General features: G+C 42.7%; 1 protein-coding gene across 1 annotated transcript in view; it reads right to left on the bottom strand.

Annotated features, from left to right (window-relative positions):
- Positions 1-13935, bottom strand: part of COL25A1 (collagen type XXV alpha 1 chain) — a 457778-nt gene that overhangs the window by 168711 nt on the left and 275132 nt on the right. The gene's annotated exons all lie outside the window — the stretch shown is intronic.

Below are 13935 nucleotides of genomic sequence, written 5' to 3'. Positions count from 1 at the left end.
TAGGCAGATCTCCTTAGATCTCCTTAGGCAGATGAGAATTTGTCCTTGAAGAAGCTTTCCTGAGGGAAGGACTTTACATTTGTTGACTGTACAACCACACCTATGTGTAACTGCTACCCCAACCCTTTAAGATTTGCTCTGTAACTCAGGCTGTGCGAGTGGGCACGGGGAGGGGGAAGACGGGAGTGGGTGAGCCTGGAAGAGTGGAGCCTGGAGAGTGAGACTAGCACGAGGACTGTGGGATATAGGAACAGGAGACACTGCAAGCCTGGAACGGGGCACAGTGAGACTGGAGTAGACGTGTGGGGAGAAAGGAATAAACAGGGGGCCAAGAATGGAATAAATGGTGGGACCAAGAACAGAATAAATGACGGGACTAAGAACGGAATAAACGGCGAATGATCACCAACCAGCTTGGTGACCCTGTTCCTGTCTTCTCACACGTTCATTGGTGAAGCCTGCAGGCCGGGGTAGGGAAGTGGCTCATGGCCACCAAATACACGTGGTGGGATCCCATACACATTTTTTGAGAATCCACATGTCTCCTCTACTCTCTCATCTCCCCTCCCCTTCCACTGCTGGGTAATCTCAGTTCTCCATTCTAAGGCCAAGGATTTGTCCTCGTTTGAAACTGTCTATTCCCTGATTTTCTTTCTCTACCATAGATAAGTGATATTTTGTCCCCCTCTTAACACCCTGCAGATCCTTCCAAGTCACAGCTAACTGCAAGATTTCATCTTTTCGTACTGCCACATAATATTCCATTGTGCAGACATACCACAATCTCTTTGTTTATTCATCTGTCACCAGATATTTGGATTAACTCCATAGCTTGGCTTTTGGACTTAATATGGCAATACACACAGTTGTGCACATAGCTTTTCAAATGACTGTTTTTATGTTCTTGTGATAGAGGCCAGAAAGTGAAAATCACTAAGTCATATGGAAGTTCTATTCTTAATTTTCTGAGGAGTCTCCATACTGTTTTCCATAGAGACTGAAAACAGATGACATACCCACCAACAGTGGAAGAGGGATCTATTTTCACCACATTCCCACCAACACTGGTTGTTTCCAGTTGTTTTTGATATATCCTACTCCCTATTCTCATGGTATGAGATGAAATATCAGTGTACTGAGAATATTTATATCTAACCTATATTCTATTACATTCCCCCACTTCAGTCTCTAAAAGAATCCCTCAAGGCTGGAGTGATAGCACAGTGAGTAGGGCATTTGCCTTGCACGCGGCCAACCCGAGTTCAATTTCCAGCATCCCATATGGTCCCCTGAGCACCGCCAGGAGTCATTCCTGAGTGCTGAACCAGGAGTAACCCCTGAGCATCACCGGGTGTGACCCAAAAAGAAAAAAAAAAGAAAAGAAAAAAGAATCCCTCAGAGTTATTCTAAATTAAAAACATAATATTAGTTGAAATTACTGGAGATGTTTAGAGACAAAATAATTTATTCTATTAACAATTTTGACTGTGATATTTAAATCATCAAAGACATACATACAACCATATGTGGAATTAAATATACTATGTTTGAGGAAATTTATATGTAAAAAATTTAAATTCAAGTCAACATAAATGTCAACGTAAGTTTATTTCATAAAATAATATTTTCAACTAAACTGCTACTTTTAATAAGAATGCTCACACACATAATTACTTTAGGTAGATTTCATACAGTATAATAAAACAAAAACACACTGTCCTCCCGTTGTTCATCGATTTGCTTGAGCGGGCCCTGTAACATCTCCACTTTGAGATTTGTTGTTACTTTGTTTGGTATATTGAATACGTCACGGGTAGCTTGCCAGGCTTTGCCGAGCGGGAGAGATACTCTCGGTAGCTTGCCAGGCTCTCCAAGAGGGGCAGAGGAATCGAACCCAACTGAGCCAGGATGGCTGCGTGCAAGGCAATGCCTTACCGCTGTGCTAATGCTCCAGCCCCTGTGCTATCGCTCCAGCCCTACAGTATAATACAGATTGATAATAACAATAATGTTTAATGGAGTTCTTATTTTGGGGGGGTCACACCTGGCGATGCACAGGGGTTACTTCTGGCTCGGCACTGAGGAGTTAGTTACCCCTGGCGGTGCTCAGGGGACCATATGGGATGCTGGGAATCGAACCCGGGTTGGCCACGTGCAAGGCAAACGCCCTACCTGCTGTGCTATTGCTCCAGCCCCTAATGGAGTTTTTAATTTTGAGATTAAATGAATTAAAAACAGATAAAAACATGCTACAGGCTCTTGTTCATTTACCCTGAAGTTTAAACCTCCTGGCTCAGTCTCTGCACGAGCGTATGTATGTGAGGAGACATGTCTGCAGATGCTTTCACGTGCACCAGTACATCTTGAAGAGCACTCAGGTATGCCACACACACTGCTCTAAGTGCTTCATTAAATCATGTATCAAGACAAGACAATCATCCTTACTCTTCATTGAAAAATGGAAGGAAGGAAAGAGAACTTGTCCAAAGTCATATAATTTGTATGTGTATTTAAACACAGCTATCTTTCTGGAAATCATCCCTTTGGTCCTACTCAATGTATTCCAGATGATGCTTTCAAAACAGACATCTGGCTAGAGAGAGTGCCACAGGCTGGATGTGTGCTCCCCGGCGGGAGGCCAAGTTTCATCCCTGGCACCTCGTGGTCTCTTGAGCACTGAGCCAGGAGTAGTCCCTGAGTACTGATGGGTGTGGTCTCCAAACAAAGAAACAACACCCGCCGCCAATCAAACTGCTAAGAGCTGGTATTTTCAGTCACTTCATGGTCAAATAAATATAAAACAATCAAGAGAAAATTAATTCTTAAATTTGAATTAGTAATTGCTTACATTTATCAGAATTTATTAAGTATTTTCTACACAGTGGATAAAATATAGTGTTTTAAGTGAATAAAGAGATTGAGAGGAAAAAGATTATGCTCAGAGAATAATAATAGCCTACCTTTGCAAATCAGTGTCAGGTGAACTTAATTATTAATGAAATGCCCCATATGACATTTGCCTTTATACAGGCAGAATTTAAAGGGATATCTTTGAGAGAAAACAGATAGTATAAAGTTACCAATAGAAGTTCTCAAAAATATTTTTCAGTGGACAAGAATTTTAAACTCAAATTAAACACTGAGGTAATGTTATAACAGTTCAATACACAGTGGCCATAAAAAAATAAATAAATTATAATTAAAAAGACAAACTTCTATGTTAGGTATACTTTTAAAATTACAGGCTTACTTGCAGTACAATGGAGTCTTTATATCACATGAACCATTAATTTAATGGGACACCAAAAAAAAGCATTAGACTTTTTATAATCATTCTCTTTATAAGTACCACATAAAATGTAGATAATGGGGAATGATAATACTTTATCAAGTCTAACATGGTTTATTCAGAATATATCACTTGTTGAATGTGACCGTTCTATTAAGTAGTGAGCAAAATACAGATTTTTCTGTAAACACATACCACATACATGCATGCACACAGAGACACATGCTTTTCAAATTTCCTAGGAGAATGTATATGTCCTTTCCCTGCCCCCAAGTCAGACTGGATGAATCTAAAAAAGGCTGGACTGGAACACAAACATGAAATATGGGAATTGCTAAAGTGTTAGGTTAGAAGGAGTGTAGTATATAATTAAGAACATGTGCATAGAAAGTTAAATACTATCCCTAAATACGCTCTCCTCAGAACTGCTTCTTTCAAGGCACACAGTTTGGTGCTTGTGAAGTGTCAAGGACAATGTCAGAACAACAACAACAAAAGAAAAAGAGATTTGGGGGCAAAGGCAGGAAGAGACAGTTTCTACTCTTTTTCTCCAACTGCATCTGAAAAATTACAACTGGCGGCCACACGCTTCCGAAGGCAGTTGTCTGGTGGTATTTGCTTGTGGTTTTCTCTGGCATTTTTTTCTCACTGAGTAATACAGAATTACAACATCCACGCCACTTTAGCACTCCGGTTTCTGAGGGAATGATATTATTTCTTTAGGTTCATAAGCAGTTCCAAAGGGAAGTTAGAAGGGAGCTGTGGAGATTCTAAAATGATTCCATAAAAGAAATCCCCCCCCGTATGAAGGGGTCCCTTCCACTTGAGACAATGGTTCTACTGTTCCAGTGTCTTTTATTGATGACATTGATGCATGAATTTGGCACAGAAGGAAATTAAAGGATCAGTTGTCCATAAAGTAAACAAGATGGACAGACAAGGCTTTTAAAGATAACTTGCTTCTATAATTTGTATTAAATTATCTATAATTTATCTATCTAAATGATCTATTTTTAGAGAAATCACTTATCACTTAATCACTTAACTTCCCGTTAGTCATCGATTTGCTCGAGCGGGTGCCAGTAATGTCTCCATTTGTCCCTGTCGCGTGCTAGTGTAGCCCAATGACATCTGTTCGCTCTGGGATCATGAAGAGCCTCAAACCGATCGTTCATGATCTTCATGAAGAAGTCTGACCATCTGGTAGGTGGGCAGCCACGTGGTCTTTTGACATCCCATGGAATCCAGTCAGTAACAGCTCTAGTCCAGCAGTCGTCTTTAAATCTCATTACGTGACTAGTTCATCTGATTTTTGACACCTTGGCAAATGAGACAGCGTCCCTGATTCTTGATCGTCGACGGATGTCGGAACTCCGGATTTTTTCTCTCATTTGAGTGAAACGTGATATTCCAAGCATAGCTCTTTCTATTCTTCTTTGGGAGACCTGAATAGCATTCTCATCCTGTTTGCGTAGGGCCCAGGTCTCTGAGGCATATGTTAATGCAGGAAGAACAGTGGAATCAAAGAGATGTGCCCGGAGCCGGAGGTTCTTCGTCCTCTTCGCTATTTCTTCGACGTTCTTGAAGGCGTTCCAAGCCGCTCTCTTCCTCCTGCGCAGCTCGAGTGCCAGGTCATTTGTCATGTTGACTTCTCGACCTAGGTACACATAGCTGTTGCATTCAGAGATGGTCGTTCCGTTGAGAGCGAATGGGGCATCAGGAACGATGCTGTTTCTCATAAACATTTTCTTCGTAAGATTCAGCTGTAGTCCTACCTTTCCACACTCACAGTCAAATATTTTTAGAGAAAAATATATAAATATATGCCTCTCAGAGAGCCCGGCAAGCTACTGAGAGTATCCCACCCACATGGGCAGAGCCTGGCAAGCTGCCCATGGCATATTTGATATGCCAAATACAGTAATGACAACAGGTCTCATTCCCCTGACCCTGAAGGAGCCTCCAATAGTTGGGAAAAGACGAGTAAGAAGAGGCTGCTACAAGCTCAGGGCTGGAGGAATAGAGATGTTTCTGGCACCTGCTCGAGTAATTCGACGATTAATGGGATGACAGTGATTCAGTGATACAGTGATCTATTAGCGGAAAAATATTGTTTACCAATGTGATATTATCCAGTACCAACAGGCTTTTAAAAGGGGGGCACATCTGTAAGTGTCTAGGGGCTTCTCAGAGCTCAGTGCTCACCTTGTTCCTGGCAGTGTCCAAAGGACTATGTGGTGCTGGGGATTGAACCTGGGCCTTCCACATGCAAAGCACTCACATTATTGTGTTATTTCCTTGATCCCACAGTGAAAAAAAATTAAATATTCAACCCTACAAATAAGTGGTTATAAGATCAAATTGTCCATTATAAGTATAGCCCTGGGTTATTGCTATATTTTTGTGTCAGCAAAAATTAAACATTAATCTAAATGAACTATTATGAAGGGAAGCAAAGGCATTTCAAACTCCCTAAACTATGTAGAAGCAAGATAATGAAATGGATAAATTCTCAGTAAACTATCAGGGCTGAGAAATCTCAGAGCTGTGTTGTAATAGATATGTGTATCCTTGCCTTGTTTCTTTGGGTGGCAAAGAAGGAAAGGAACATCTACCAATAGTGAAGGGATACAGGCAACTGGGTGGTGGGTTTGGTGTGGTAACATGGTGCCCCTAAAACATACAAACATTTGCACACTTGTAAACCACTTTTACCTTAGTAAATTTTAAAACTATAGATGCAGAGGGCATTAGATGGCACCTGATATTACTGAGTTAGGAAAGTTGTTTGGTTTCTTTGTCCCAAAGCTTCCTTTTTTTCCAGGTTCTTATAGCCACCATCCACAATTCAATAATATTATTGAGCTTTTTCTATATCTGAATAACTAAGTATGTGTTGTGGAAGACACCAAGGCTAAAAGAGGTCATAAGTCAGAGATCAGCCAAGATTCTGAGAAGGAGAGAAATGATGCTTATAAAGAACTCATACAACAGAATGAGGAAAAGTTGGGGAGAGCATTACTGAGTCCTGCAGGGGACAAAGTGATACTAGATGTACAGTTTTCCTCTTCTGAAGCTTCCTCCCATCTGCTGAGATAAGACCTGAGTTACCTGTTTCCCAGGTGGGGACAGCAGCAGAGGACGGGGTAACACACCCCAAAGCTGCAGAGTTTGTGAGTGAAAGAGCGATAGACAGTGACTGATGGTTTTCACTCCCTCTACTAAAGGGGTAAGGGAGTGTACAATGCTGACAGAGAGGGTGTGATTCTGACAGCCAAGTGGAGAAGTGGTGTTCAGCTAAGGAAGTGTATGTGACACTTAAGTTATGAACGGAGAGAAGCAATTCCAGGGAGAAACAAAGGTCAATGAAAAGCAGATTTGAAAAGGGGGGGTGGGGGGTAAAATGCGTTATGCTTTGGATGGAGAATAAGGTCCAGAAAAACCCAGTTATTTAAAAAAATAACTGAGATGATATCAAAGGACATGAAGGAATTATGCTTCATGGCACTCTAAATACAATCACATCGAGAATAAAAGTTTCTGGGTCAGAAGAATAACATAATCAGAACAGGAGAGAAAGTTTGTTAACTTGGGGGCCACATCCAGTGATGCTCAGGGGTTAGTCCTCGCTCTGCACTCAGAATCACTCCTGGCATCACTCAGGGGACCATATGGGATGCTGGAAATTGAATTCAGGTTGGCTGTGAGCAAGGGAAGCGCCCTCCCTGCTGTACTATCTTTTCAGCCTCCACAACAGAAACCTTTTATTTGGCAGAGACACATCGGATGATATTGGCCAGTACCAGTCTTCACCTCCATGTCAATGGTGTCACTATGAAACCAGGAAAAAGCTGATGCCCACTCTGAGGTCACAGGAACTAACTTCATGGAACACATGTGGCAGTAGGAAAGGCAAGTTGGGAGTTCAGGAGCTGTGGGGTCCTTCAGGGGAGCTGTAAGCTGGAGGCTTCACGTCCAGCTGGCTGTTGGCAGGAGTCAGAGGAGAAGCATCAGGACTCTCTTCCTGGCACAGCGAGAAGGCAGAGCAGGGCTGTCACGTAGAAAGGGACTGTGGGCATGGGAGGGGGGTAGAAAGAACCCTGTGCTGGGGCCAGAGCAATAGTATAGTGGGTAGGGTGCTTGCCTTGCATGAGGCCCACCTGAGTTCTAATACCATATCGTTCTCCAAGCACTGCCAGGAGTAATTCCTCAGTGCACAGCCAGGAGTAACCCCTGAGCATCGCTGGGTATGACCCAAAAAGCAAAAAGAACACTGAGCCTGGGTCTGGCTGAAACTGAGAGAGGGAATCAGGACCACGCTGAGGACAATGTGACAACCTAGCCCTGCCTCCTTCGTGGGTCAGAAGAAGCCCCGTGAAGCCTCTGCTCAGGGCCCCTAGGGTGCCCATCCGTCCTTGGGGGTCCACAGAACTGTCAGGACCTCCACTCTTCCCTGGACCCTCCATACTGACAGACTCTCCTACTCTCCACCAGAAGTTCACACTCTCCTCTCTGCACCTCAGACACGGCAGGGACTAAACAAATAAATGAACGCTGATCTACGAAGGCTGAAGCGATAGCACAGGGTAGGGCGTTTGCCTTGCACGCAGCCAACATGGCCGACCCGAGTTCGATTCCTCCGCCCCTCTCGGAGAGCCCAGCAAGCTACCTAGAGTATCTTGCCAGCACGGCAGAGCCTGGCAAGCTCCCCATGACGTATTCGATATGCCAAACACAAGACATCAAAGTCTCCAATGGAGACGTTACTGGGCCCGCTTAAGCAAATCAATGAACAACGGGAGGACCGTGGACTGTGATTCCTGCCAGCAGGAATCCATGGAGACCTGTGAAGGTGATTTGCATTTCTGTGGGTCATTTGTTTATTTTTTTCACTCTCCAAAAGTATTCATTTCACCTCATGTTTGCAAAACAAATGCTCCTTTCCCCCTCTTAATTTGTTTCCTTCTTTCTGCCCTCACTTATCTGTTATTTCTTCTCTGTTCACCCAACCATTCCCCCACCCCTAAACTCCGCCATAACTCTGGGGTGTTATTTCACTATCCCAAGAATTTTATTTCCAGAGGCTCCAAAACTTCATAGCAACATTCTCTCCATTCGTTTGCCTGCCTCCTTCTCCGTCCTGACCATAGTTGAGAGAATTGCTCTTTCTCTTTGCCTAGGACCCTTTCACTTTCTTATCGCCCAGTGTCAAGAACTATTTTCTGGGCTGGAGCGATAGCACAGCGGGTGGGGCGTTTGCCTTGCACGCAGCCAACATGGCCAACACAGGTTCGATTCCCAGCATCCCATGTGGTCCCCTGAGCGCCGCCAGGGGTGCTTCCTGAGTGCATGAGTGAACCCTGAGCATCGCCGGGTGTGACCCAAAAAGAAAAGAAAAAACAAAACAAACAAAAAAAAACCCACTATTTTCTGGCCCATTTGGGGAAAGGAAAAGACCAGCCTCTCTCCTTAAGGTCCACTCTCATAACTCATTGCATACAATCATTGTTCAGTTTTCCATGTTTAATTTTTCCCCCAACAATCTAAGCTAACTCTATCTAAGACAGCCTCCACTTTAGAGGATGTTCTGAAAAACTCCCTGAACAATAGAAATCTTCCTTTTTTACTCTGCAAAACCTAACCTTTTTCATCTGGAAATCTTTACAAAAACATGTCATCTGAAGAAGCAGAATCCAGTTTCAATCTCAAATGAAGATTTTGGTCTATGGGGAATCAGATGATGTGGGAATGTTCAATCTAAGCAAGGAAAGTCATGGATATAAATATTTGCACACGAATAACAAGTTGCTAATTGTAATTCTGTCCAAATCTTAATAAACTTTAGAAAAGATGTGTACTCTCCTAATCCAAATATTTACAACTCCTTTTTTTAGAAGTCAGATGCTTGGAAATCTGATTGTATCTTCCCACAGAATCATAACATAAATATGGTTTCTTTTTCCCAGCCCAGTCCTCTGAGTCTTTTACTACCGTACCTAAAAATAATTCTAATTGCAAAATAGAAATAAGCCATTACACTGCTGACTTGATGAAAAATCCATTAGCAGTTACAATTCTGTATTCCAAACATATGTCACTCGACTCTTCCCCAGTCTGGGAGTGTGGTGCTTCAGGGAGCAGGGAGGTAGTTCAGACTTATCTCGGGGAGCAAGATTCTGACTGAGGGGCGGTGGGAAGCTTGGGTGGAAGGTCCAACTTAAATGAGCTTCTCTGGAAGAGCTTGCTAAGGTAGCAAACTTTCTTCTTCGTTCCCTCTCTTAATCAGCTGCATAGGGAGGTGGGGAGGGAGAGAAGAGGAAGAGACAGTTTCTCACAGTTCAAGTCTTTGTTTTCTCTCTAGTGAAATATGTTCTATGGCAATACGGCTGGAAGGGGAATGGGACTGACAGGAAAGAAAAGCCCATAAATCAATTCTATTGAATCTTACATATACAAATAGGTTATGAAGAGACTTGGCTTAGATAGCTTATAAAATCAGGTAAATGGAGAAAGTTGGCATGGTAAGAAAAAAAATGAATATTGTTTTAAGTCACCAACCAGTGAAGGAACAGAAAGGAAGACATAGACCAAATTATAAATCCCTCTTACTATAAATACACTGTATGTGAATAAAGTCATTGTTAGGAAGCCAAATAACAGGACATGGAAATTTTCAGAGAAATCTGATCAAATGAAAGAAACCTTTAAACCATTTAAAATTCCATAAAATTTTTCTAATGTAGGTTTTAAGTATACATTGCTTGCTTATTTACTGTTTGTCCCTTATAAATCCATTTCAAACAAATTAAATGTACATAGTCCATATAAATTTGCTCATGGAAAAGTATATTCATGTCTATATGTTAATGAAAGGTAGAATTGTCTAAAATATTGTAACTGCTGTGGAGTTAACTGATAATCACAGCTACTTTCAGAGGTCACTTCTCAGTGGTCATATTTTTAGATGAAGAAAAATTGTTCTTGGCCTTTTTTTTTTGCCAGAGAAATTTCCCAACAATTGATTAGTAGTTGGAAAAGTAACATATTACAATAGGGAACAGAATAATTGGAACATATGGCTATGGAAAGGAGGGGATACATAAAATCCTAATTTATGAGTCTTAGTGCAGAAGTTAATATATACCAAGTACTGAGTAAAAATCTTTCTATATTTGAGTTACTATTATTTGTCAATGATTTAAAGATTTACTTATTTCAAATATAAAAACAGAAATTTCATTGGGAAAATATATATATTTTTAAATATGCAGACAGGAGGTAGCCAATACTTTTTCCTTGGAGATATAGCAGCAAAATTCTGTGTTATGCCCTAGAAAGATAAAGTGAGGCAATCCTTGGCTTTCCACTTTCCCTCATACCTAGACTTCCTGCATGCATGGGTTTCCTTTTGACAAGAGAGAGGCATTTACATTTATTTACATATTCATTTTGGGCCAGTGGTGCTCAGGGCTTCCTTGTGGCTCTATGCTCAGGGATCATTCCTGGTAGGGTGTGGGGAACCATAGAGATGCCAGGGATTAAACCTGGGATGGCCCCATGTGCCAGACAGGTACCCTCCCTGCTGTACTATCGCTTTGGTCCTCAGAGAAATGCATTTTTAATGAAATGGTTCTGTATTCTTGGCCAAACACAAAGGGAGACCGAAGCAGGCCATTTCCAGCACTAGGCCTACCCATCTTGACAGGGTCCAACATTTCCAAGGATGAGACCTAGAGAGATTGATTCTGTTCTGAAGGCTCTGAGGAAATCTGATCCCTGACAGCAAGGTTTCTATTCTGAAAATGACAGACTTCCTTGTCTTGGCTGCACTGTCCTTCTGTACTTCCCCCACTGGCTCTCCTCAAGCGTCTGCTCACTGCCTGTGGCTTCATACTCGAGACACATTGGGGCCCTGCATTTTTTTCCCTAGTTACTCTCTTTAGCATCTCACTAACAAGCACATATGTAGTGCTGTCCTCAGCCTAGTTTTCGAGGCCCTGAGGGCCATATCTGCATCCCCACTTGTCCTTGGATGTTGAAACCAGTAGAGAAGTCAGCTCACAAGACCCCTGCCTGCACCTACAGTGGGGTTGGGAGCTGGGTCCTGATGAGCCCTGGGCTCATGGCACTCCCCAGGCAGCTGGCGTTTGTAGGCATCCTGGGCAGGTCTTCGAGTTTAACACCCAGGTGTCTCAACAAGGTGTGAGGCTGAAGTGGAGCCATGACAGACTGAAACTCAGTAGGCCTAAGTCTCAGTTTCCCCCATCAGAAAGTCCCGACTTCTCAGAAAACCATTATCACCTTATCCGCATGGAAAAGCCTGGGCAGATAGACCAACCCTGGGCAACTACCTATCAGAGTAGGGGGCTTGGGCAGCAGTGCCTAGCCAAGCAGAGAGAGACAATGAAGAGGAGTCACGGGACAGGACTGGGACCAAGAACTGGACACATAGCGTTGGTCCCTGGAGTCATACGACAGGACTAGGACCAAATTTGGGAACATATTGTCCGTTCCTGGAAAAATGCTGTTATGTAACCAAACCCTATATAACCTGCTCAGAATTCAGAGTTGGGGTCCTTGTCGAGACTCTACTGCATTGGATGAGACTTGGACCTAGCTCAAGCTAGCAATCAGGGGGCCTTGCATTTGCATCCTAGTGTCTGGTCTGGTGAATTTGTGAGCAAAATTCCCTTCCCAGGACATAACAAAGGAAGAAGGTGAGAGTGGAGATGTTCCTCGGCTTCCCACCCCTCAACCAGATGATCCTGAGGCCAACGCTCCAACCCCCCTTGGCTCCTCAGCTGCGGGAGCCCCAGCGCCTGACAACAGTAATCTGCATTCTTATCAGCTGTTGCCTTGCCTGCGTTGAGTCATGCTCCCTCTTCCTCATATCACAGTGGAATGATCTAAAAAACTACTTATGCCCAAATGCTTCTTTCCAGCACTGCTTCGGGCAAAGAGAAAAGATCCGGCCAAAGCAAGTGCTTGGCATCGCACTCCGGAATCAGCCGCACCCGATCCAGGCTGCACGCTCCTTTCTTCTCTTGAGGGCCTCTCTCTTCTCCCAGGGGAACCCTGAGACTCTCTGGAATGGTTGCTTCTTCTCTCCCCTTTTCATAAAATTTCTTTACTTAGGAAAAATAATGGGCTAGAGCGATAGCACAGCAGGTAGAGCATCTGCCTCGCACATGGCCGACCAGGGTTCGATTTCTCCGCCCCTCTCAGAGAGACCGGCAAGCTACTGAAAGTATCTCACCCTCATGGCAAAGCCTGGCAAGCTACCCATGATGTAGTCAATATGCCAAAAACAGTAATAACAAGTCTCACAATTTGTTGTGAGATGTTACTGGTACCCGCTCCAGCAAATCGGTGAACAAAGGGTAGGACAGTGACAGTGACAGTGGCAAGAAAAAAAAAAAAAGAAAAGGAGATTTGGGCTACGACAGAGACCTTATTAAAACTTGAAGTAGGTTAAATTTAAGGACTGGAGAGATAGGACAGTGGGTAGGGCATTTGTCTAGCATGCACCTTACCAAGTTTGATCCCCAGCAGCCCTGCCGGGAATGATCTCTGAGCACCATGGCCCCACACAAAATATATTCAACTCATAATCTAAAAAGCAAAGTTCCAACTTTTTTTTGAGTGTGTGTGTGTGTGTGTGTGTGTGTGTGTGTGTGTGTGTGTGTGTTGGGGGGAGCACATCTAGTGATGCTCAGGGTTACTCCTGGCTCTGCGCTCAGAAGTCACTCCAGGTGGGCTGCAGGAACCATATGGGATGCTGGGGATCAATCCCAGGTCAGCCACGTTCAAGACAAGTGCCTAACCCACTGTAATAGCTCTCTGCCCCCATCCTTGTCCCCAACCCCCAACTTCTTTTATCATCTATTCCCTATCTTCTTCTCTTTGGAGTGTTTAGGTGACTAAATATTTGGAGGGTTTTAATGACAGAGCTAAATTGCTCCTCGATTTATAGTGGCACCTCAAGTGGATTTTTAATTCCTTCTAATTATATAAGCATTTTAGTTATGCATTCCAGGATTATTGTAAGCAATAAATAAAGCACAAAAAGCACTTTTTACTTTGTCTTTGTCCCATTGTAATGCAACACTTCTTAATTTAGGGAACAATATACAGTTTTTGTGAGGTTTTTTTCCCCTCCAGTACTTACCTTGAGTCACCTTGAAATACAAGAATGAAAATCTCACATAATGATAATGTTCTCTGGTATGGTAAATTAATTAAAGACCAGAATTCTCATGAGCCTAGCATGAAAACAAGTACTGTACTAGAACACCTGGATTGTTAGTTTGCTTTGTTTGACTCCTAATATACAGAGCTCATAAAAAACAATAATATTCTCTTGGTCTATCTCATTTGAGAATTAGCACACAATAGACAATTCACTATACCAACAGAAAAAGATAATGAAATTATTTATGAAGCAATTTATGATGGAAATAGCATTCGCTATATTAGACAGAAGGGAAATTCAATGCAGAATCCTACAGTTTAAAGGTATGGTGTCAAAGGAAAATATTAATAATAGCATGTTCTGATCTATTGCTTCTTACAAACTAAATAAACCAGAGATTATATTGACTGGTTCTTAGTGACATTGCTAATGACTCCCATCCTTTGCAGTTCAT

The sequence above is a fragment of the Sorex fumeus genome, unplaced genomic scaffold (assembly GCF_029834395.1).
Source record: "Sorex fumeus unplaced genomic scaffold, SorFum_2.1 ptg000033l, whole genome shotgun sequence".
Classification (NCBI taxonomy): domain Eukaryota; kingdom Metazoa; phylum Chordata; class Mammalia; order Eulipotyphla; family Soricidae; genus Sorex; species Sorex fumeus.
This window is presented reverse-complemented; position numbering and strand designations above follow the sequence as displayed.